Here is a 25,896-nt window from a genome sequence, read left to right on the forward strand (position 1 = left end):
AATGGGTTCAGGTCCACTGACTTCCATGGAGCGACCCTAAATTACACCATCTGAGTGTAAGAATCTTCAATGGGCATTTCTGCTCATAAGAATGTAGGAATTGCCAGATTGGATCACACCAATGAGAATGCATGTCAAAGTGATTCAGAGCTGCATCAGTAGCACAACTGGCTGTCCTGAACAGATCATAGAATCATAGAATCATAGAATATCAGGGTTGGAAGGGACCCCTGAAGGTCATCTAGTCCAACCCCCCGCTCGAAGCAGGACCAATTCCCAGTTAAATCATCCCAGCCAGGGCTTTGTCAAGCCTGACCTTAAAAACCTCTAAGGAAGGAGATTCTACCACCTCCCTAGGTAACGCATTCCAGTGTTTCACCACCCTCTTAGTGAAAAAGTTTTTCCTAATATCCAATCTAAACCTCCCCCACTCCCCTTTGGTCCTTTCTGTTCATACTGGTCATTCTCAGGGGCACTGGACATTTCATTATAAACCTGCTTGGAAGCAGAGAGCTATTTTTCTGCATTCTCACACCCTCCATCCCCATCTCAGATCCAATTCCCTTTGTAATCAATTGGAAATATTCCTTTGCCTTCAGTGTGTTTCCTGTCATGACCTTAAGTCTCGAATTCACCCTTTGGCAGGGGGATCGAATAATGACTATGGACAGCTTTAGTTCTACTTTAAACTTTCAAACTACGTCTTTGCAAGGACTTAAGTATAGTACGAGCCTTTCTGATGATTCTCTGCCCAGGAGTGAATTTCAACCTCCAGTGATTAAAATGTGACCTAACATTGGACCTCCACTTGTGTCACCAATGCTGTCTCAAAGGGATGCCTAGAGTTGATTTGCTCAAGGTCAAGGGAAGGGACGGTAGGGAGTGAAAGGAAGCAGTGCTCTTCTATAGCAAGGTTTTGAGTTAAGTTGTGGAACTTGTACTCTGTCAGAAACCATCTCTCTATGACTGAGCTGACAAGAAACTGAAGTCTTGCAAGGTAATGCAGCTGACTGAGCCCTGGAAGAAGCCCAGGAGAGGTTGAAATCATGGATTCTTGGTAAAGGAGGAGAGTGCTGTGGGATGAGATATGACATAAAATCTGACCAGCTATGGGCCGTATTGCTGAAAAAAATCCTGCAAGAACCAGAATGTTGTTTTAAGTGTAAACTATATCTCTAGGAGTGCTTTCGGTATCCAGGGAAGAAGGCAGAAATATCTTCCTTTGATTTTAAGGCCCAGAATTGCTTTGAAGTTGAAGCAACTGTGCTGATTTCCACCTTGAGAGCACCTTCCTATAAAATATTTTAAAAATACCAAATGCAAAATCACATTTGAATGAAAATGCAATATCCCCAAATTCTTTGGCTTTGAATCATGACCTGATTAAAGGAATAACACAAGAAACCTTGGCCTCTATTTTTTTTTTCAGGTGACTCTACTAGTCAATGCAGAGGCTTCTAATCCCAAAACAATTTAATAATATTCTAAGGATACATCTCTTTGCATTTATAAAACACCAATGACTGTTCTTAGGTGCTTTGAAATCTTCAGTTCTAAGAACGCTGAACAATTTCCAGTCCTAACATCCTTACTATCCCTGATTTCTAGGTAGAGAAAAAAGAAGCACATTGAGGTGAAGGTTGCACGGGTGTGAGTTGCAGAAACAGAAATACAATCCAATACTTCTGACTCCTCCTGCCACGGGCTAAGCACGTGCTCCATCCCTGTGGCACTCTTTTAGAAGACAAGGTTAGTATGTCTTGTTAAAAAATGTGTGCATCCATGGAACTAAGCATCAATGATTAAAAAAAAAAACTGGCTAATTTTGGTCCACTTTAACTGTCTCTCCTTTATACATTAATACAGCACTTCTCCAAAGGAATTAAAAGTCTCTCAATTTCTTTCCCATGAGTATGTTAGCATTATAAATCATATTATATAATTCAAGCTTCAAAAACTTGCTTTAAGGCATGTCACCCATTGGGATGAAGTCACCAACTGCACTGTGTGTGCTATTTTTTCTTTCCTTGGAAACACACGTCTCGAACGGGTCATCGTGACCCAATGGTGATGAATTCTTTCAGCTTTGTGAAACGAGGTACAGGGTGGGTCGTCTCTTTGACATCGCCTTCTCTATCCATGAGGATAGTAATTGTCCAAAGAAATTACAAGTGTGTACATTTCAAGCTTGTTCATGTGTTGTACAGGAATAAAACTCTCCACATTTAATTCAGATGTGGTACCAGATAATTCAATTCACTTCAGTTTGGTACGAGATAATTAAAATCTACTCAAATGTAAATACCCACCACCTTCAAATAAAGTGGATTGCAAAACCCTTGATTTTTTATTATGTTTCACATTTAGATCAGAAGATGTTTCACGGAAAAATTCCCCCAAAAATCATGAGAACAAACTAAGAAAAATTCGAGAATGAGCCTTTCTAAGAGTTACTCTCAGGTGAAGCCATGAACGGTAAGTGTCCAGTGGGGTTCAAGAGCTGGAGTAAATTTTTGGCATGAAGAGTCCCAACTGTTGGTGTCTTTTTTTGACTCTCCCAATCACTCCCTGTCTGACCTTCGTTCACCTCTGTGGCAAACAGGTATAATAATAGCTTTCAAAATGGATTGTCTGAGGCTTCCTCTGATCTAAGCATTTCAAAGCACTTCACCACCACTCGTCAAGTTTTATACGGCCAAAGTGATGTATTATTATAGTAGTAATAACATTTACTTGGATTAGATGTTCCAATACTAAAGATTAGATTCGCTTTTAAAATGTATGTCAAGGTCTCAGATGTCATTCCAGTACTCATTTGTGATTCTCAGACTCTGAAATTGGACTCTTTGATTTTCATTCAATGCACCTTTGCATTTCCCTTTTATATCTATTTTACAGTTTAAGGGTGGATGTTGAACCAGTGTGTACCAGCATAGCTCCGTCAGCTTCAAACTGAAGAAAGGCACTTTATCCAGGCTAGCTTAGAGAAAACCCTGTGTGGAGTGTATCTGTCTGAGCATACTGGGCACTTTCAACCGCAGCTGCTCAGATCCAATGTACAGTGAAATGAGTGGGAAACATCAGCTACTGTATCTCTGTTCATGAGCAGCCAAGAGAATTGGGTCCTGTAAGAGAATTCAGCTTGTAAAGAAAAGGAAGACGCGTAAAACAGACAGAGTTAAGGAGTACTTCTTCGGTAGTCAAATTGCTGTGAGAGGAGATTGGATTTATTCTAAATCTGGCCAACCAAGGGCATTCGGCCAGACCCTTCTCCACAGTAAGATTTTCATCTATAATTAGAATGTTTGAAAATGGAAAATATACCCCTGACAGGATTTCTTCTAACCTGAGCAGTGTCAATTTCTCCGCTCAGTTTTAAGACACAGAATGTCATAGAAATTTATAGAACTGCGCTGATGTACCCTGGCTCAGCATCTGCCCCTTGAGGTTTACAAAGGAATGTTTGGTAAAGAAAGGGAAATGAAAAGCTTTTTTGAATGAAAATCAAAGAGCCCCTAATTTGAAAGCTAAGAGTCATGAGCTGACTATTGGAATGACATCCGAAACCTTAACATGCATTTGTAAAATTAATCTAACCCACAATCTGGAGGCATCTAATACCAGTACAAAAATTCTGCTATTAAAATAATACAACACCGTGGACACATACAACATTAATGAGCCTGAAGTGCTTTGAAGTTCTTTGATTTGAGGAAGGCTATGATCATTGAGCATAATGTCAATATTAGATCAGATTTATGTGGAGGTGAACAAGCAATTGAGGTGTAGGATACACAGGGAGCAGGTGGCAGAATCTGAAGTAAAATCCAGTAACAGTGATTAGTAAGGCCACATGCTCACCATGGCTCGTCAGCTACATTGGACACTTTACTATTCTAGGCTTCCAAATATCCCATTGCAGCATCAATGAAGTCAGTAGAATGAAAGCAGGAATGTAGCTGGCCCATAAAGTTGTAAGATGAAAGAGAGTTGCAGGGTGTAATGAGCATGTCACACCATGTGGAGTTAGGAACAAACTAATTGTCAAAAACACGGAGGAAAAAAACTACATCAATTGAAGGAGTTATGCAAAGATTGATTTGTAACTATTTAGACCTTCAGGAACACAGGGCCTCTCAAGTCCTCCAGTGAGTCTACAGAACTGTATAAAAGCACTCATGGCTCAGTGATCTTCTAATTACTTTATCTTATTCTCCTAGGTGAATTACACAAGTCCTATTTGACTCACTCTCTCTGTAACCATTCTGATGATGTGTTAGTGATCCTTTCCCCTGCAAAGGGATTTAAAATGATAATAAATGATAATAAATGTAACTGATGCCTCTGTTAAGGCCCCTGATTCCTTCACCCTGCGGGGTTAGTGCAAACAGCCTGAGTGTAATTCAGAATGAGCCCACATGTGACTAAGAGAATAAGCACGTGGTTGGGAAAGCATTGGCAGAAAGAGTCATAAAACGTAACGTTAGAAATGGGTCTAGGAGACAAAGGCGCTGAGCAGACACAGCTCGCGTTGAATTCAAGTGGAGCCATGCCTGCACAGCGCTTCTGAAATCCATGCTCTAAAGGTCAGCTGTGAGTCGGTAGCCTGCTGTTCACTTCCTTGTCTTTTCTTTTCCAACAGATATTCCTACTGGGTTTTATATGGTACACGGCTTCCACTGAGGTACCTATGGCAAGATACCCCAGAACCACATATTTCCCCATAACCATAACGCCCTGGGTAATTTCATAATCCCCCATAACTGTAACCTCCCCCATAACCACTCAATCCCCCATAACAGTAATGGCCCCCATAACCACCTAATCCCCCGTAACCATACAATCCTCTGTAACGGTCTCCAGAGCCGTACAATCCCCACAAACCGAATGAGCCGTCATAGCCCGCTCCGACCACAGGTGCTCCTACGGCTCCCACTTCACTCTGCTGAAGGAAATTGCTAAGAATTGGTCCTGGGATGATTTCGACAATCAGTGATGGTCTGTCCAAGAGAGAGAGGAGGAATGGATTTAGTCCCTATGTTCATGGCTATGTATTTCTTCCTATTTCCTCTTTCTATGCCTCTTACCCATTGCTAGGATATAGATATTCAGGCCTGTCGGTAAAGGCTTGTACTCGAAGAATTTAGGTGTATTCTTATCACTTGGCTAGTTATAGAGATAACTATATAGAGATATAAAAGAAAGAATCAAAATCACTGTCTGCCGGTCTAAGGTCCTTCTCTCACTGTGACAGTCTGAGGCCCTGTTCTTAGGCTAAGGCCTTTGGCTAAGCAGCAGAGGCAGCCATAAGCTGGGAAGCGACCGGTCACCTCCTCACATTCCAACCTAGTCACATTGAAATAAGGTGCTATGGGGCTGTTAGGATACAATCCTGTCCTGATAGTGCCTGTCGCCTCCAGAGAAAGGAAAGTGCCTAGAAAATGTAAAAGGAAACTTAGTTTGATAGCATCCTGTCTGGCAAGAACTCACTTATCGATAGCTGGGATGTGAAATCCTCACTTCTGTACTGTTTTGTCATTATAGTTCCCACTTTGCTATTGTTTGTCTGTATAATCTCTGTCTGGTTCTGTGATTGTTCCTGTCTGATGTATCATTAATTTTGCTGGGTGTAAACTACTTAAGGTGGTGGGATATAATTGGTTACATAGTCATGTTACAATATGTTAGGATTGGTTAGTTAAATTTCAGGAAAATGATTGGTTAATGTAAAGCTAAGCAGAACTCAAGTTTTACTATATAGTCTGCAGTCAATCAGGAAGTGGGTGTGTGGGTGGGTGTGGGGAGGGGAGGGGAAATGGGAACAGTGAATGGGGGTGGGGAAATTGGAATCATGTTTTGCTAAAGGGGGAAATGGGAACAGGGAATGGGGGTAAGGAAATTGGAATCATGTTTGGCTAAGTGCAGGGAATGGGAACAGGGACACAGGTGTAAGGCTCTGTGGTGTCAGAGCTGGGAAGGGGGACACAAAGGAAGGAAACTGGAATCATGCTTGCTGGAAGTTCACCCCAATAAACATCAAATTGTCTGCAACTTTGGACTTCGGGTACTGTTGCTCTCTGTTCATGCGAGAAGGACCAGGGAAGTAAGTGGGTGAAGGAATAAGCCCCCTAACACCCATTTGCACTGAACTTCCCTTCCAATTGGCCGCTTTGAACCTTTCTCAATTACTTTATATGACAAACACTGACTGGAATAAGTGTAACTATTTCCATGATGGACAGCTGGGATTCTGTGTCCATTTAAAACATTTCTCATAGAGAACATGTCTGGGATAATGCTGATTGTCAAGGTTCCTCCCCCACTCTGAACTCTAGGGTACAGATGTGGGGACCTGCATGAAAAACCTCCTAAGCTTATCTTTACCAGCTTAGGTCAAAACTTCCCCAAGGTACAAAATATTCCCCCCCGTTGTCCTTGAATTGGCCGCTACCACCACCAAACTAATACTGGTTACTGGGGAAGAGCTGTTTGGACGCGTCTTTCCCCCCAAAATACTTCCCAAAAACCTTGCACCCCACTTCCTGGATAAGGTTTGGTAAAAAGTCTCACCAATTTGCCTAGGTGACTACAGACCCAGACCCTTGGATCTTAAGAATGATCAATCCTCCCAACACTTGCACCCCCGCTTTCCTGGGAAATGTTGGATAAAAAGCTTCACCAATTTGCATAGGTGACCACAGACCCAAACCCTTGGATCTGAGAACAATGAAAAAGCATTCAGTTTCTTACAAGAAGACTTTTAATAAAAATAGAAGTAAATAGAAATAAAGAAATCCCCCCTGTAAAATCAGGATGGTAGATATCTTACAGGGTAATTAGATTCAAAAACATAGAGAACCCCTTTAGGCAAAACCTTAAGTTACAAAAAAGATACACAGACAGAAATAGTTATTCTATTCAGCACAATTCTTTTCTCAGCCATTTAAAGAAATCATAATCTAACACATACCTAGCTAGATTACTTACTAAAAGTTCTAAGACTCCATTCCTGGTCTATCCCCAGTAAAGACCAGCATATAGACAGACACACAGACCCTTTGTTTCTCTCCCTCCTCCCAGCTTTTGAAAGTATCTTGTCTCCTCATTGGTCATTTTGGTCAGGTGCCAGCAAGGTTACCTTTAGCTTCTTAACCCTTTACAGGTGAGAGGAGCTTTCCCCTGGCCAGGAGGGATTTCAAAGGGGTTTACCCTTCCCTTTATTTATGACACTGATCATTTCCTTTCCTTTGAAGATTTAACCTCTGCATGGCAAACCAGTTCTGTCCGGTATCAGAGTGTGGCTCTTTGGTTTTCCAAACCTTGTGAGTCACCAATACTTGCTTTTGAATGAACAGAAACTTTTGTTTTCTCCAAATAAATCAATAAGGACTAGATCCTCAGCTGGGGTAAATTGGTTCAGGTCCACTGTCTTTCATGGAGCGACACTAAATTACACTATCTGAGGAGAAGCATCTTCAATGGGCATTTTTGCTCATAAGAATGTAGGAATTGCTAGACTGGATCACACCAGTTGTCAGCTTCATCCATTCTCCTGGTCTTTCAACCAGTTGTTCATCTTATAGTAAAGTCATCTAGATGACATCTCCCCAGTGGGCTTATGAGAATGTCATGTGGAACTGTGTTGAAAGCCTTACCAAAATCAAGATGTATTATGTGTATTGCTTCTCCCCTATCCACTAGACCAACAGCTGCCATATCCTGGCCTCAACTGAATGTGGGTAGGCAGAGAAGCTGCTAGGGCTATAGCCCCAGCTAAGGCACCACACTCAGATTGGAGGATTGACTGGCTCCACCAATTGGTCCAACTACACTGTTTAAGCCAGGAGGAGAAACAAGAAGTTTGTCCAAGTAACCAGTTGGTTTCCTATTGTGCCTCCTCCTGCACCCAACCTGGGTCCAGCTCTGCTCCTGGCTCCTATATCACCCCCACCTTCACTCCTGTTCCCACTGTGATTGACCCTTGCCTCTCCTCCTGCCCTTATGCCCCAGCTACAATCCTCAGTGATCACTCCTGTCTGTGACTCCAGCCCTTGACTTCTGACCCTGACTCTGGCTTGACCCTTGGCTCTGGCATTTGGCATCTGACCTTGGCTCTTAGCCCTCAGCTTCAATTCCTGGTTCTGAGTCTGGCTGGACCCCGGCTCTGGTAACTGGCCGCTGACTCTGGTGCTGACCGTTGACTTCGTTCGCCAACCTGTATGCCTGCTCTGCCCACTAGACATGACCATAACAAAATGGATTGGTTGACACCCAGTTGGAGGGACGTAATGTGGGGTTCACTGGCAGTGATACATCTGACTGATATGGGGTGTGTAGGGTGGCCCACCCCTTTTATATACAGCCAAAGCCCAGAGATGCTTAAGATTTCTGAAACTTAAGTCTGAAACACTTTCAATTAAAAATGTTGAGAGATTGGATCACCTTGGTGGGGAAGACACCAGGCTGCCCTCTAACCTCAGGAGTAGAGGATGAGTAGGAGGAATGATTTACCTGCTGACATTGCCCATCTAGAACATACTGAGTGGCTGTTATTAGGCATTAATCTATGGCTGAATATGTCGAGATCTTCTGAATAAAAAGGAATGCCAAACACCCTATTTGGGTTAGTTGGTACAACGAAAGTAGCACAGAGGTAATCCCGCTTTTATGGTTTATAGACTCTTGCCTGACCTGATTCTCATCTCAGTACAGGGCTCGAGTGGGACTTAAGTAATGCACATGCCCTGTCTCCCTGAAAAAGAGTAAATTTTTACCCACTGGACCAGATTCACAAACGTGTAGCGTTCCCACTTATTTCAATCGGTGTTAGGCAATAGGTATGTATTTCTGGGAATCTGGGCCGCAGTGACTGGTAAATAAGGAATGGAGCCGAAAGGAAAACCAGAAGGCTGATATTATAATGCAGAATCATTTTAATGTGAACAAAGAAGGGGAATATACAGGAACAGACAGAAAGAATGCTGACAAGAAAGAATCTATTTCCAGGGTTTCAAGAAGGTCTGCGACAAATCACCTGCTCCAAGGTGATGCATTTCACAGCAGATGTTCTTTTTTCAGTGCAGCTGTACAGTTTGACAATCACATCTTGTTTGCTACCATTTTAATGTATTTGTTTCATTCCAGTCAGGGTCAAATGAGACAAAGTACAACATGTATGTTAGCAACATACAGGTATGTTGGCAACAAGAAGAAAGTCAAGGAAAGTGTGGGCCCCTTACTGAATGAGGGAGGCAACCTAGTGACAGAGGATGTGGAAAAAGCTAATGTACTCAATGCTTTTTTTGCCTCTGTCTTCACGAACAAGGTCAGCTCCCAGACTGCTGCACTGGGCAGCAAAGCATGGGGAGGAGGTGACCAGCCCTCTGTGAAGAAAGAAGTGGTTTGGGACTATTTAGAAAAGCTGGATGAGCACAAGTCCACGGGGCTAGATGTGCTGCATCCGAGAGTGCTAAAGGAGTTGGCGGATGTGATTGCAGAGCCATTGGCCATTATCTTTGAAAACTCATGGTGATTGGGGGAGGTCCTGGACGACTGGAAAAAGGCTAATGTAGTGCCCAACTTTAAAAAAGGGAAGAAGGAGGATCCTGGGAACTACAGGCCAGTCAGCCTCACCTCAGTCCCTGGAAAAATCACGGAGCAGGTCATCAAGGAATCAATTCTGAAGCACTTAGAGGAGAGGAAAGTGATCAGGAACAGTCAGCATGGATTCACCAAGGGAAAGTCACGCCTGACTAATCTAATTGCCTTCTATGATGAGATAACTGGCTCTGTGGATGAGGGAAAAGCAGTGGACGTGTTGTTCCTTGACTTTAGCAAAGCTTTTGACACTGTCTCCCACAGTATTCTTGCCAGTAAGTTAAAGAAGTATGGGCTGGATGAACGGACGATAAGGTGGATAGAAAGCTGGCTAGATTGTCAGGCTCAACGGGTAGTTATCAATGGCTCCATGTCTACTTGGCAGCTGGTATCAAGTGGAGTGCCCCAAGGGTCGGTCCTCGGGCCGGTTTTGTTCAATTCTTCATTAATGATCTGGAGGATGGTGTGGATTGCACGCTCAGCAAGTTTGCAGATGACACTAAACTGGGAGGAGTGGTAGATACTCTGGAGGGTAGGGATAGGATACAGAGGGCCCTAGAGAAAGTAGAGGATTGGGCCAAAAAAAATCTGATGAGGTTCAACAAGGACAAGTGCAGAGTCTTGCACTTAGGACTGAAGAATCCCATGCACTGCAACAGACTAGGGACCGAATGGCTCGGCAGCAGTTCTGCAGAAAAGGACCTAGGGGTTACAGTGGACGAGAAGCTAGATATGAGTCAACAGTGTGCCCTTGTTGCCAAGAAGGCCAATGGCATTTTGGGATGTATGAGTAGGGGCATTGCCAGCAGATCGAGGGACGTAATCGTTCCACTCTATTCAACATTGGTGAGACCTCATCTGGAGTACTGTGTCCAGTTTTGGGCCCCACACTAGAAGAAGGATGTGGAAAAATTGGAAAACGTCCAACGGAGGGCAACAAAAATGATTTGGGGACTGGAACACTGTCAGAGTGGCCTAAAAGAGCCTTCATGGAACTGAGATTCAGGCCTTCAGATAATTATAGAAGAAGCAGAGAATAGAAGAAGTAATAGACATAACATGTAACTTGGAAAATACAGATATGGGGAAAATTTATGGAACTGCTGAGCAATCACAGTTCCTATGGGAATTGTGGGGGATCCACATTTCTGAAAGCCGTTGCCTATAAGCTCATCGGTGAATCATATCTTGCTTTTCATTTCTGGGTCTATTGCTCCTCAGCAAAACATGGCCAGCATCTTCCAGACCCATACCCACTGCCCCATCGGTAAGGGTAAGAGTAGCAGGAATCGTAATGCTGGCCACACCTGTAAGTGTATGGCCTATAGTAACCCCATGGCCGATAGCAGTCATAATGGCTCCTATAACCATCCCAGTCCCCATTCCAACAGGGGTCACAGCCCCAGTGATGAGAAATCTTTTGTCATCTTTCTGCGTTGGAGGTAAACCTGAAACACAGGGAAAAGAGTAAACATCATGCATTAGAAGCAACCGAATGAAAAGGACAAAGCTCAGTTGCTATTGTAATGGGGCTCAGTGAAAGACACACAGAGTAGGAAATGTCTGAGGGCATCCCTCTCTTTAGAGATACACCAGGATCAATAAAAAATTTAAAGCTGCAGCATTAAAGGCCTGAATTGCACAGGAATAAATCTTTTGCCATTAAGCAATGAGCCTTTCACCCCCAGATCACAGTTTCATTGAGAACAAATGCCCTAATATCACCAATCTTCCTCTCTAAATTATTGATTTCTTTTGTTTTCCTTTTCTTTTGTTTTTTAAATTGGAAGGCCTAGCAACTCGATTCTTTGAATGCCAGAGATTGCATTTCATGCAAGACTCATGATTTCACAGAATTGGAGCAGGGTTAAATCAGCAACTATTCCCATGATCTCACTTCTGGACGCAGCTAAGCAAACCTTTCTCCAAATGAGCCATTAATTTTAAATGCCTGACAGGATAAGATCCAGGCTACTTTTTCTGAAGCGCTGAGTACTCAAAACTCCCAGTGAAGTTAATGATAACCATTTGTGCTCAACATTTCTTGATAACAGGGCACAAGCTTTACAGAGTTAGGTATCCAAAATTTAAGGATGTTTTTGACCACAAGTGATGTGGAAGTTTTTGGTGATATTAAAAGATCACAGCTGTAGAGTTTGACAATCAAGTCTGTTTGCCACCATTTTTAATTACTTGTTTCACCTTGGTCTGTCACAAAGTAAAGAAAACACAATAAAAGCTGAAGATCAAAAAGCTTCTCCATTATGCAGCTGCTGTTAGAAAATTAAAAGGCCGAAAGAAACGCTCCATATTCATGGATAGGAGATAACCTAGCCTGATTCTCATTGACACTAATGTCTTGTGACACTCCTCCGGCATTGGAAAGAGGCAGGAAAGTCAATATAAATGTAGGTAACATACACCTTAAGGCCCTGCTCCATTTGCACTTTACAGAGTGGTGTAAAAACCCATAGCGCAATTGAGAATTAGGCCCACTGTGTTGATAATAGAGGAAGCACATAGCAAGGAAGGCATTAGAAGAATGAGTCATCATGTGACATATGGGAAACATTAGGCATGTTAGCAGAGGTGCTAATTTAATACAGCTCTTTCAATATTTCACAAAGCGTTCAATGTACCCAACACTTCTCAAAGCCAGGCCCATATGCTAAAACATCAATTTGTATCTTGCTGATCATTTCCTGGTACTTCCTTTTTCTTTGGATATGCCCACTGGGTTTAACATAGCCCACTGTTTCCATTAAGGTTCCCATCCCCTCAACCCTATATCCCTCCCACAACCATATGGACCCCCATGACCAAATGATTCCCCACAGCCATATGGTCCTTTGTAACCACGGAATCTCTCCTAAACAGATGGACCCCAATAACCATGTCGTGTCCCAGAACCATAGGGACCTCCCAACTATATAAGCCTCCATAATGTTCTAAGGCTCTATCAACACATGTGCCCCTGTCATAAATATAAAGGGAAGGGTAAACTCCTTTAAAATCCCTCCTGGCCAGAGGAAAAATCCTCTCACCTGTAAAGGGTTAAGAAGCTAAAGGTAACCTCGCTGGCACCTGACCAAAATGACCAATGAGGAGACAAGATACTTTCAAAAGCTGGGAGGAGGCAGAGAAACAAAGGGTCTGTGTCTGTCTGTATAAAGAAAAGGAGTACTTGTGGCACCTTAGAGACTAACCAATTTATTTGAGCATGAGCTTTCGTGAGCTACAGCTCACTTCATCAGATGCATGCCGTGGAAACTGCAGCAGACTTTATTTATACACAGAGAATATGAAAAAATACCTCCTCCCACCCCACTGTCCTGCTGGTAATAGCTTATCTAAAGTGATCATCAGGTGGGCCATTTCCAGCACAAATCCAGGTTTTCTCACCCTCAACCCCCCCACACAAATTCACTCTCCTGCTGGTGATAGCCCATCCAAAGAGTTGTCACTTTGGATGGGCTATCACCAGCAGGAGAGTGAATTTGTGTGGGGGCGGTGGAGGGTGAGAAAACCTGGATTTGTGCTGGAAATGGCCCACCTGATGATCACTTTAGATAAGCTATTACCAGCAGGACAGTGGGGTGGGAGGAGGTATTTTTTCATATTCTCTGTGTATAAATAAAGTCTGCTGCAGTTTCCACGGCATGCATCCGATGAAGTGAGCTGTAGCTCACGAAAGCTCATGCTCAAATAAATTGGTTAGTCTCTAAGGTGCCACAAGTACTCCTTTTCTTTTTGCGAATACAGACTAACACGGCTGTTACTCTGAAACCTGTCTGTCTGTATGTTGCTTTTGCTGGGGATAGACCAGGAATAGAGTCTTAGAACTTTTAGTAAGTAATCTAGCTAGGTATGTGTTAGATTATGATTTCTTTAAATGGCTGAGAAAATAGCTGTGCTGAATAGAATGAATATTCCTGTCTGTGTGTCTTTTTTGTAACTTAAGGTTTTGCCTAGAGGGATTCTCTGTGTTTTGAATCTAATTACCCTGTAAGGTATTTACCATCCTGATTTTACAGAGGTGATTCTTTTTTACTTCTATTAAAAGTCTTCTTGTAAGGAAACTGAATGCTTTTTCATTGTTCTAAGATCCAAGGGTTTGGGTCTGTGGTCACCTATGCAAATTGGTGAGGATTTTTACCAAACCTTCCCCAGAAGTGGGGTGCAAGGGTTGGGAGGATTTTGGGGGGAAAGATGTTTCCAAACAACGGTTTCTCAGGAACCCAGATAAAGTTTGGTAGTGGCAGTGGAAGTCCAAGGGCAAAGGCTAAAATAGTTTGTACCTTGGGGAAGTTTTAACCTAAGCTGGTAAAAGTAAGCTTAGGAGGTTTTCATGCAGGTCCCAACATCTGTACCCTAGAGTTCAGAGTGGGGGAGGAACCTTGACAGTCCCCATCACCACCTCCAGTGTCAGCTGCTGCTGAAGATCCCACTTCGCTTTCCTGAGGAAAAGAACTGAGAATTGGTGCTAAAAGGGTCATGACAGCGGGGGCGGTTGGATCAGCACTGTGGGCTCAGGTCACTGCCTGACATATGGCTTGTTGAAATTTTCCACACACGCTTTGTGGAATGTCATTTCTCATGTTTGTGAAGCAAGACTTCTTACTGCAGTGGATATAAATTTGAAACACACAGCAGGCAAGGCAGTAAACTTAGGGTACTTGGGACTGTGGAATAAAAATTTTAATAAAAAGGTTCTATTGGAATTGGGGATTCTCTTTAGAGTCCTAAAGAGAGAGTGAAAGGGAGAGAGAGAAAGAAAGAAAGAAAGAAAGAAAGAAAGAAAGAAAGAAAGAAAGAAAGAAAGAAAGAAAGAAAGAAAGAGGGACCTAACCAGCTATTTTGAATCCTTGTTACTCTCTTTCTTCTAAAATATCCTGTTTGTAAGCAGTGTAAATATATAAAAATTCCATGATTAATGCTTGGGATTTTCAGTCCATTAGAAATTATAACACAGAACATGGTTGGGAGAGCATTAATAATGCTAATGCCCATGTGCGCATATAACCTCTACTTACAAACAAGTTCAGTTCAGGATGAGAATGTGGTGTTTTAGTTTGTAAACCTTAGTGTGTCCCCAACACTAGCTGATGAATGAATAATAGTGTTTGGATTTATTTAAAATCAAAACAAAACACTAAACACCACTTCCTAAGCTGGTGTAAATGTGCACTGTTCCACTGATTTCATTGGAGCTACACTAAGTGAGACCAGATGAAGAGCTGCACCTCTAATTAATTCTGCCTATGAGAAGGTAGCAATTACCATGCTGGAAGAGATGAATGGCCCATCCAATGCAGTATCCTGTCTCAATGACTGTCACTTACCAGCTGCTTCAGAAGACAGCAGAAGAAGAATGAATTAGGCGTCTATGGAGGAAATTTAGGGAGTTTCTTCCAAAACCCTACATTAAAAATTGGGGGTGAGAATTTTTAGAGCTACTGAAGGGATCTGAATGCCCAAGTTCCAACTAAAATCAATAGGAACTACTGTCTCAAATGCATCTCTTGCTCTGAAAATCCAACCCTTAACTTCTAAACCATGAAGAAACCAATGTCTGCAACTTGGTAATGGGAAAAAACTTGAGAAAAACAAATCTCTTTCCATTGTTAAGAATCACGAGAGTGTATGCATATGATTCAGTGCTAAATTAAAAGGATTACGAACATATCCTCTGAAATGTTCTGGAGAGAGCAAGTCTAATAGAATTTATCCTTTTCAAAGAGAATAAGTTAGAGAATAAGTTAGGAGACCTCTAAATCAGGAATGTTTTTATACAGTTTTGTGGAGGCCCTGTGCTCCTGAAGGCCTAATTAGTTACAAAATAAACTTTGCATAACTCCTTCAATTGATGTATTTTTTTCCCTCTGTGGTTCTGACAATTAGTTTGTTCCTAACTCCACATGGTGTGACACGCTCCTTACACCATACAACTCTCTTTCATTTTAAAACTTTATGGGCCAGCGACAATCCTGCTTTCATTCTACTGACTTCATTGATGCTGCAATGGGATATTTGGAAGCCTAGAATAGTAAGTGTCTAATGTAATTGAGAAACTATATGAGAAGCTGTATGTGTTTACTGTGTTGTATTATTTTAATAAGAGCATATTTTTCTGGGATTATATGCCCTCAAATTGTGGATTAAATTAATTTTACAAACGCATATTGAGGTTTCTGATGTCATTCCAATAGTCAGCTCATGACACCTAGCCTCCGAATTTGGGGCCCTTTGATTTTCATTCAAAAAAGCTTTTCATTTCCCTTTGCTAACAAACATTCCTTTGTAAAGCTCATGGGGCAGATGCTGAGCTAGTGTATATCAGCACAGTACCATAGACTTCTATGAGGTTCTGTGCATTAATATTAAGGGAAGGCATTGACACTGCTCAGGTTAGAAGAAATGGCATGGGGGGGGTGTTTTCTACTTTACAAATCATTCTAATTATAGCTGAAAAGCTTTCTGTTAGACAAAGGTCTTGCAGAAAGCCCTAGGTTGGTCAGACTTGGAATTAATCCAATCTCATCTCACAGAAAGTTGACCACTGAAGAAGTACTCCTTAACTCCGTCTCTCTTGTGCTTCTTCCTTTTATTTATGAGCTGAATTCTCTTACAGGACCCAATTCTCTCGGGTGCTCATAAAGGGAGATGCAGCAGCAGACATTTCCCATTGATTTCACTGTACATTGGAACTGAGCAGTTGTACTTGGAGGTGCAGAGTATGCAAACAAGGTTTTCTCTAACCTACGCTGGATAAATACCTTCAGTTTGAAGATGATGGAGCTGTGCTGGTTTACACTGGCTCGAAATCTATCCTTAAACTTTAAAATAGATATAAATGGGAAATAGAAAGGTACATTGAATAAAAATCAAAGAGCCCCAATTTAGGAGGCTGAAAATAATGAACTGAGTACTGGGAATGATATCTGAGACTTTGACATACATTTTTAAAGTGAATCTAATCTTTAATACTGGAATATCTAATCCTTGTAAATGTTATTACTACTATAATAGTACATCTCTTGGCTGTAAAAACTTGATGAATGGTTGTTAAGTGCTTTGAAATGGTTAGATCAGAGGAAGCCTGAGACAATCCACAATGAAAGTTATTATTATACCTTTTTGTCACAGAGGTGAATGGAGGCACGTTAAGATGAAGGTCAGACAGGGAGTGATTGGCAGAACCAGAAAAAAAACCCAATATAGTTGTGACTACTCCTGCCAAATAACAACCTTCATCTCCTGAACCTTACTGGACACTTACCGTTCATGGCTTCCAAATATGTCACTCAACTCACTCAACTGCGGGTAATTGTTAGAGAGGCTCATTCTGGAATTTTCTTTTTATTTTGTTTGGATGATTTTTTGGGGAACATCTGGGTGAAATATCTTCTGATCTAAGTGTGAACAATGATCAGCCATCGAGAGTCTTGCAATGCGCTTTAACTCCCTTTATTTGAAGGTGTTTTCTTAGTTGTTAGTATTTACATTTGAGCGGACTTAAATTATCTGGTACCAACATTCTTTCCATTTGAATTCTATATTGAGAGTTTTATTCCTACACTGCATGTGAATAAGCTTTAAATATACACACCTGTACTTCCTTTGGACAATTATTATCCTCATGGATAAAGAAGGCTATGTGAAAGAGACAGCCCACCCTGTTCCTCATTTCACAAAGCTGAAAGAATTCATTACCATTGGGTCACGATGACCCATTCGAGAGATGTGTTTCCAAAGAAAGAAAAAATAGCACACCCAGTGTAGTTGGCAACTTCGTCCCAAAGGGTGACATGCCTTAAAGCAAGTTTTTGATACTTGAATTATGTGCTGTGTTTTACAATGGAAAAGATATAAATATGACAGACTTGTAATTCCTTTGGAGAAGTATTGTCCCTCTATAAAGAAGACAAAATTAAAGTGGATCATATGTTAGTCATTTTTTATTGTCAATGCTCAGATCCAAGGATGCACACATTTTTTAACAAGACATGTTACCAAACTTGCGTTGTAATAGAGTGCAACAGGGATGAACCTTGAATTTAGCCTGTGGTTAGGAGAAGTATTGGGTTTTACTTCTGTTTCTGCAACTGACACCCGTGTGACCTTCACTTCAATGTGCTTATTGTTCTATGCCTATAAAACAAGGATAGTAAGGATGTTAAGGCTGGAAGTTCTTCAGCGTTCTCAGAAGTCGAGATTTCAAAGCACCTCACAAACACTTATTGGCGTTTCATACATGAAAAGTGTTGTATTCCTAGAATATTAATAAGTTGTTACTGGGATTAGATGCTTCTGCAATGAGTAATAGTCACTTCAAAAAAAATAGAGGCCAAGGTCTCTCATCTCATTCCTTTAATCAGGTCGTGACTTAAAGCCACAGAATTTGGGGGATATTTTATTTTCATTCAAATGTAATTTTGCATTTGGTATTTTTAAAATGATTTTTATAGGAAAAGGAAGGTGCTTTCTTTTTGTAAATCAGCACAATGGATTCAGGTTCAGGGCCTCAAAATCAAAAGGAAGACATTTCTGCCTTCTTCCCTGGATATAAAATGCATTCCTAGGGATATATTTTACAATTAAAACAACATTCTGGTTCTTGCACAAATGTTTTCTGCAACGTGCCCTATGGCTGGTTGGAATCTATGTCAAATCTCATCCCACAGCTGTCTCCTCTTACACCACATATCAATAATTTCCATTTTTCCTGAATGTCTTCCAGGACTTAATCAGCTGTATTATCTTTCAAGACTTCCGTTTCTTGTGAGGGCATGCATAAAACCTTTCTACAAAAGAGCACTGCTTCCTTTCACTCCCTCCCATCCCTTCCGTTGACCCATGAGGAAGTCTTGTCTAGGTAGCCCTTTGTTACAGAATTGATGACACAAGAGGATTGTGTCAATGTTAGGTCAAGTTTTAATCACCATAGGGTGAAATTCACCCTTGGGCAGAGGGTCATACTTGTACTATCCCCCTGTCAGAAGGTGAATTTGAGACTTAAGGTCATGACAGGAAAGACACTGAAGGCAATGGAATGATTCTGATTGATTTAAAAGGGAATTGGATCTGACCTGCTGGGGATGGAGGTCATGAGAATGTGGAGAAATAGCTCTCTGCTTCATAGTAAGTTTATAATGAAATGTCCAATACCCCTAACAATGACCAGCATGAATTGAAAGGACCTAACAATGACCAGCATGAATTGAAAGGATTTCTGTTCATGACAACCGGTTGTGCTACTGATGCAGTTCTGAATCACCTTGACATTCATTCTCATTTCACCGCCAAGAAAATCAGTGGAATGAAATGAGAAATGCAGAGTGCAATGTGCATGTCACTCCCTTTGAGGCTGGGATTAGCCCAAGAATCCCAAACCCTGAAAAAACAGCACGTTCAAAAGGAGGATTTATCAAGGCAATCAAGTTTGTTTGCTAACTAATGGGACCTCCTGTAAAAAACATGTCACAAATCTGCCAGGCAGTCCTAGACACTGTATAAAAGCACTCACGACTCAGTGTTCTTCTAAACATTTCTCCGGACTTCAGCTCCTCAGTGAACAGGGTAAATCTAATTCAACTCAATCTCTTTCTAACCTAAAAGATGTCAAAGTAGGGTCCATTTTCATTTAAGACTGCATTTTGCACGTTCTCTCTGTGATTTTTATCAGGGTGTTCTTCCATAATTATCTTGTGTAGTTATTTAGTTGCAGGTGCTGGTGGATTTACATCTTGATGTGAAGGGGGGGAATATAGGAGCACCTTATGCAATTGGGAAAAATATTTCCTATTAACTGGAAATAGAACTAGGGCATTTAAACCTTTTAAGTAACTTTAGAAAGTCCCTTAGCCATTCTTCACTTGGCTGGAGTAGGAAAAAAACTTTCCAAGGTTAGTCCATACAGGGCCAATTGAATAATCTACTTTATTCTGAAGCAGCTGCTACTTTTCACCATTGAAGACAGGAGAATAGATTGAGTTGAAAACTGGTGCGATCTAGTCTATCAATTCCTAAGTTCATATGAGCAGAACTAACCATTGAAGATGTCTCTCCTATGATGGAGTAATTTAATGTCTCTTTTTTGAAGTCAGTGGACCTGAACCCAATTTACCTCAGTTTAGGATCTTGTCCTTAGTGATTTATGTGGAGAAAAGTTTCTGTTTATTCATCAGCAAGTATTCATGACTCCCAAGGTTTAGAAAGCCAAAGAGCCACACTCTGACACTGGACTCAACTGGTTTGAATGCAGAGGTTGAATCCTCAAAGGAAAGGAAATGATAGCATTATCCAAGCCATGTTCTCTTTGAGAAATATCTAAAATGGACACAGAATCAGTCATCCATTCAACTTTAGCGTGCATGGATGAGAGGCATAGAAAGAGGAAATAGGAACAAATATATAGCCAAGAACATAGGAACTAAGTCCACTCCTCCTCTCTCTCTCTTGCACATAGTCCTCACTATCATAGTAACCGAGTTTTGAGTCCTTTCTTTCACTGGCACATGTACCTTCTTTTTACTCTACTCCCTGTTGTGTGTTTCAGGTTTACCTCCATCACAGAAAGATGTCTTGCTCCAGCCTGTGCTATCCAGAATGTGGGGTGGCCCAACCCAGTCCAGTTTCTGGCAGCTTCAATGAGCCATGTGTTAGGCAGTGCCCTGACTCTGAAGTGGTCATTAGACCATCACCAGTTGTCGTAACCATCCCAGGACCAATTCTCAGCAATTTCCCTCAGCAAAGTGAAGTAGGATCTGTAGGAGCACCTGTGGTTGGAGCCGACTATGGGGGTTCATTCGATCTGGGAGGATTGTACAGGGGCTATGGAGGCCATTATGGAGGATTGTATGGTTACGGGGGATTAGGTGGTTATGGGGGCCGTTTTGGATACAGGGGATTGAGTGGTTACGGGGGCCATTATGGTGGACTGTGTGGTTACGGGGGAGGTTACGGTTATGGAGGATTATCCGGTTCCGGGGTATCTTGGCATAGATACCTGAGTGGAAGCTGTACACCATGTTAAACCCTGCAGGAATATCAATGGTAAAAAAAAGACCAGGAAATGAAGAACAAGCTACAGATTCAGATCGAGATTTCAGAAGCGCTGTGCAGGCATGTCTCCACTTGAGTTCAATGCGAGCTGTGTCTGCTCAGCACCTTTGTCTCCTAGACCAATTTCTAATGTTATGCTAAAACTCTTTCTGCCAATGCTTTCCCAACCATGTGCTTAGTCTCTTAGTCACATGTGGACTCATTCTGAATTACAGGCTGTTTGCACTAACCCCGTCGTCTGATGGAAACAGGGGCCTTAAGACAGGCATCAGTTGTATTTATTATCACTCTAATTTGTTTGTCCAACCTTGCACCTGCGAAAAAGGGAAAAGAATATCTTGCCTCAAATGCATCGCAAGGAAGCGGGTGATCGGTTGCAGCCCTTCTGGAAACACGTGAAATACCTTCTTTCTGTTGTGTATTATTTCTTTCTGTAACTGTGGGGGATTTACATTAACATTAAATTAAAAACTATGCTGCATTGTAATATTGGTCTTCTGGTTTTCCTTGTTCCTCCCTCATTGTTTAAAAATCCTGCTGCATGAAATTCATCCCTGTAAAGCAGGGAGCACCAGGCACTTTTCAAGTTGCAACTTTTGAAGGCATGGAGTGATAGGAGAATAAAGCCCTTTAAGTGGTTCATAGCATTATGCAGGCTCTCTGCACTGGGATGGAGTTTTTCCTGGCATCATCTGTTTAGCAAAAAGCCTTTTCCTGCTAAGTCTTACACAGATTTTCACTTTAAGAATGTAAATATTTCCTTCGATGTCAAAAAGACCAATCACCTGAACTGCTGGAACAATGCCTTTGTTCTTCCCTTTCAAGGAGGGATCAATAGGTATGGTCTGAGATTGAAGAATAGAACTGTGTTACCCTTAAATAAAACCTGTGGCCAGATGGCTAAATCTCCTCTCACTATGTGAGTATTATGGAATGTTCTTGAAGAGCCAGGATGGCCTGGATAATTTTTCCTTTTTTGTCATCAAATCAAAAATTTGATTAGTGGAAAATATTCATCTTCTGAGAACTGAGAGCCACAAAAATTTTGAAGAAAAATGTAGTGGAAAATGTAATCTTCTTATCGGCAATTCCTGCAATATTAAGACATGATACACCCAGCGGACGTTATCTAAGAGTGGCAATGTGGAATGCAGTGAGCAGCAGCTACCTCGAAAACCATTATATTCTTGTACTGAATTAATGGTCTGTGCATTAATTCATATCACACGTGAGATTCCTGACTGCTGCAGATGTCTTTGGTGTCATGTAATTTTTCTATATAAACAAAATGGACTCTTTCAGGTGTTAAACCCTGGATTTGTGCTGGAAATGGCCCCCTTGATTATCATACACATTGTAAGGAGAGTGATCATTTTAGATAAGCTATTACCAACAGGAGAGTGTGGGGGGGGAGAACCTGGATTTGTGCTGGAAATGGCCCACCTTGATTATCATACACATTGTAAGGAGAGTGATCACTTTAGATAAGCTATTACCAGCAGGAGAGTGGGGTGGGGGGAGAGTAAACCTTTTGTAGTGATAAACACCCATTTTTTCATGGTCTGTGTGTATAAAAACATCTTTTGTATTTTCCACAATATGCATCCGATGAAGTAAGCTGTAGCTCACGAAAGCTTATGCTCAAATAAAGTGGTTAGTCTCTAAGGTGCCACAAGTACTCCCTTTCTTTTTGCGAATACAGACTAACACGGCTGTTACTCTGAAATCTCTCAGATGTGTTTGCAACATCCCTATGAAATCAACTATTGGTCTAGTCATTTTACCAAGGAGTGGAGATTGCTGCTGACCAGCTTATGAACACATCAAAGCAAAGAATGAGAAGATGAGTGAAGGCATCTCTGCTGCAATTTATTATTATTATTATTATTATGGGGGGGGAAGGGATAGCTCAGTGGTTTGAGCATTGGCTTGTTAAACCCAGGGTTCTGAGTTCAATCCTTAAGGGGGCCATTTAGGGATCTGGGGCAAAAATTGGGGATTGGTCCTGCTTTGAGCAGGGGGTTGGACTAGATGATCTCCTGAGGTCCCTTCCAACCCTGATATTCTAAGATTAATTTAATTGAGTTTTAATGGAGCAATGAAATTCAAAATCTCAATATGAAGCTGAACTATTTCTGCCCCTTTGCCCATTGCTTTAGATCAGTGGTCTGCAAGCTTTCTTGTGGGAATAGCCAAAATGTCGCTGCCGAAAAGTGGCAATGGCAAGAAGCACCGCCGCTGAAATGCCGCCGAGAAATGGCAACGCCCTGGTGGGCGCCATGGCACCCACAGGTACTGCTTTGGGGACCCCTGCTTTAGATCTTGTTAGCTCATCTCCAGCATGGCAATGTGAGTGCAGATTTGGTGCCAAGGAGCAGACTATGTTGAATTTACACCCCAAACAGGTTGTCATAAAAGACTGCTTTCTAGATGGATGCTAAGCACAGCATGTCACTGGAGCTCCTGGCAGAGGAGAAGAGATGAATGTCCTGGAAAAAAGAGAATTATTCTGAAACATAATTAGTTTTAGCAGAGTTTCTGTTTGAGAGTTTATTATTCAAAATGATCGCAAATTGACATGCCAGAGATACATTGCTTTGAACATTCATCCTTAGCGCCTAGAGTAGCGATAGCAATGGAACCAGGGACTCTTTTGGTCAAAGACCTAAAGATAATGCGGCCATATCAAATGGCCAGATTAGTAAAGTTTTCCCAGTGTTTGTCTGTATGAATAATCACAGCTCAAACACTGAGAGCCTGGGGAAGGCAAGCTCCATAGAACAGTGAGGTTACTTGTGGAGTATAGGTTGAGAAGAGCTTTCTAGTGAACAGCCAAACTTTCAAAGTGGTTTGGAAGCAAAGGCAGCCTGTCTTGAAAGTTCCTTTACCCATTCAAGAGGGTGGGGCAAGAGTCAATTGTAGTAACCAAGGAATTTGCTGGCCAATTTTCTTTTCCTTATGAAAAACTGGGCTGTTATCCTGCAATGACTCACACAGATGCTTACAATAACATAAGAATGGCCATACTGGGTCAGACCAAAGGTCCATCTAGCCCAGTATCCTGTGTTCTGACAGTGGCTAGTGCCAGGTGCCCCGGAGGGAATGAACAGAAGAGGGAATCATCAAGTGATCCATCCTCTGTTGCTCATTCCCAGCTTCTGTGAAACAGAGGCTAGTGACACCATCCCTGTCCATCCTGGCTCATAGCCATTGATGGTCCTATCCTACATGAATTTATCTAGTTCTTTTTTGAACCCTGTTATGAACCATGAACCATCTGATTGTTCTTCTTGAAACCAAAGGAAATTGTACATTCTTAAAGTGACAATCTGTATAAATCTTTTCAGGATAAGAATTTTTGCTAAACCAGGTAATGCAAGAAGCAACTCCTGCTCTGTGTGAGTGCTTGCATAATGCTATAGACCACTTCAAGGGCTGGATTCACTCCATGGCTTTCAAAGATGTAACTTGAGAAGTGCCTGGTGCAGCCTACTCCACAGGGATGATTTCCATCTGCCATGATTTTTAAACAAGAAGGGAAAAACAAGGAGAACCAGAAGACTGTTATTACAAAGCATTATAGTTTTTAATGCAAATGAAATTTGCAATACACAGTTACAGGAAGAAATAATACAGAGCAAAACCACTTTAAGTCCCAGTTTGTGGGAAATTAAACAAACCATAACAAAGGCAGAGAACAATGCAGCTTCTCCATTATATATCAGTCATAGCAAAATTCAAAGTGAGATTCTTAATGAACATAATGGAAAGGACAGAACATGTAGGGCCTATTCTCCTTTACTCCATGGATATTCCTGTTCGGATTAACATGGCCCACAGTATCCACCACGATACCTACGGCCATATCTCTCATAACCACCTAATCCCCCATAAACATAAACTCCCCCATAACCATAACATCCCCCATAACCACACAGTCCCCCATAACCACCCCCGTAACCACACAGTCCCCCATAACCACCCAATCACCCATAACCGTAATGGCCCCCATAACTACCTAGTCCCCCGTAACCATACAATCCTCCGAAACGGCCTCCATAGCTGTACAATCCCCCCAAACCAAATGAGCCCCCATAGCTGGGTCCAACCACAGGTGCTCCTATAGCTCTCACTCCACTTTGCTGAGGGAAAGTGCTGAGAATTGGTCCTGGGAGGGTAACGACAACCGGTGATGGTCTGATCAGCACTTCAGAGTCAGGGCACTACCTAACACATGGCTCGTTGCAGCTACCAGAAACTGGACTGGGCCGGGTCATCCTGCATTCTGGATAGCATAGGCTGGAGCAAGACATCTTTTTGTGATGGAGGTAAACCTGAAACACACATCAGGGAACAGATTAAAGAGAAGGTAGAAGTACCAGTGGAAGAAAGGCTTCAAAGCTTGGTTACTATTGTAGTGAGCTCTAAATGGGGCGTGAGAGAGGGAGTACTAATGGACTTAGACCTCAACTTCACAACAATGTATTTGATCTTATTTCCTCTTTCTACACCACTTGTCCACTTGTATTAAACTTCCATCCCAACCGGCCCCTTAGAATCCCTCTCAATGACATTGTCTGAAATACACAGACTTGAATAAGTGTAACTATTTATTTGATGGACAGCTGGGATTCTGTGTCCATTTTAGACATTTCTTAAAGAGAACATGACAGTGATAATAGTAATCACATTCTTTGCTTTGAAGATTTAACCTCTGCATGGCAAACAAGTTCACTCCAGTATCAGAGTGTGGCTCTTTGGTTTTCCAAACCTTGTGAGTCACCAATACTTGCTGATGAATGAACAGAAACTTTTGTTTTCTGCAAATAAATCTCTAAAAACAAGATCCTTGGCTGACGTAAAACGGGTTCAGGTCAACTGAGTTCTATGGAGCGACACTAAATCACTAAAATCATATTTAGTCTCAAAGGTGCCACAAGTCCTCCTTTTCTTTTTGTGGATACAGACTAACATGACTGCTACTCTGAAACTTAAGTTAAAAAAGCGGTTTGAAGACCTCTGAGTCATGAGTGCTTTTACACCGTTTTGTAGACAGCCTAGAGGACTAGAGAGGCCCTTTGCTCCTGTATCTGACCCACTGGGGATGGAGGTGGTGAGGGTACAAAATGCAGTGCCCAATGCCCTAACCACGACCAGCATGAATTGAAAGGACCAAAGGGGATATCTGTTCAGGACAGCCAGTTGTGCTACTGATGCAGCTCTGAATCATCTTGA

The 25,896-nt window shown here is 41.8% G+C and overlaps 1 pseudogene; it reads right to left on the bottom strand.

Moving 5' to 3' along the window:
* Positions 1-24,485: 24,485 nt before the first annotated feature.
* On the bottom strand, positions 24,486-24,974 carry LOC140902743 (feather keratin-like; annotated as a pseudogene).
* Positions 24,975-25,896: the final 922 nt, after the last annotated feature.

This window comes from Lepidochelys kempii, chromosome 24 (genome assembly GCF_965140285.1).
Source record: "Lepidochelys kempii isolate rLepKem1 chromosome 24, rLepKem1.hap1, whole genome shotgun sequence".
Lineage (NCBI taxonomy): Eukaryota > Metazoa > Chordata > Testudines > Cheloniidae > Lepidochelys > Lepidochelys kempii.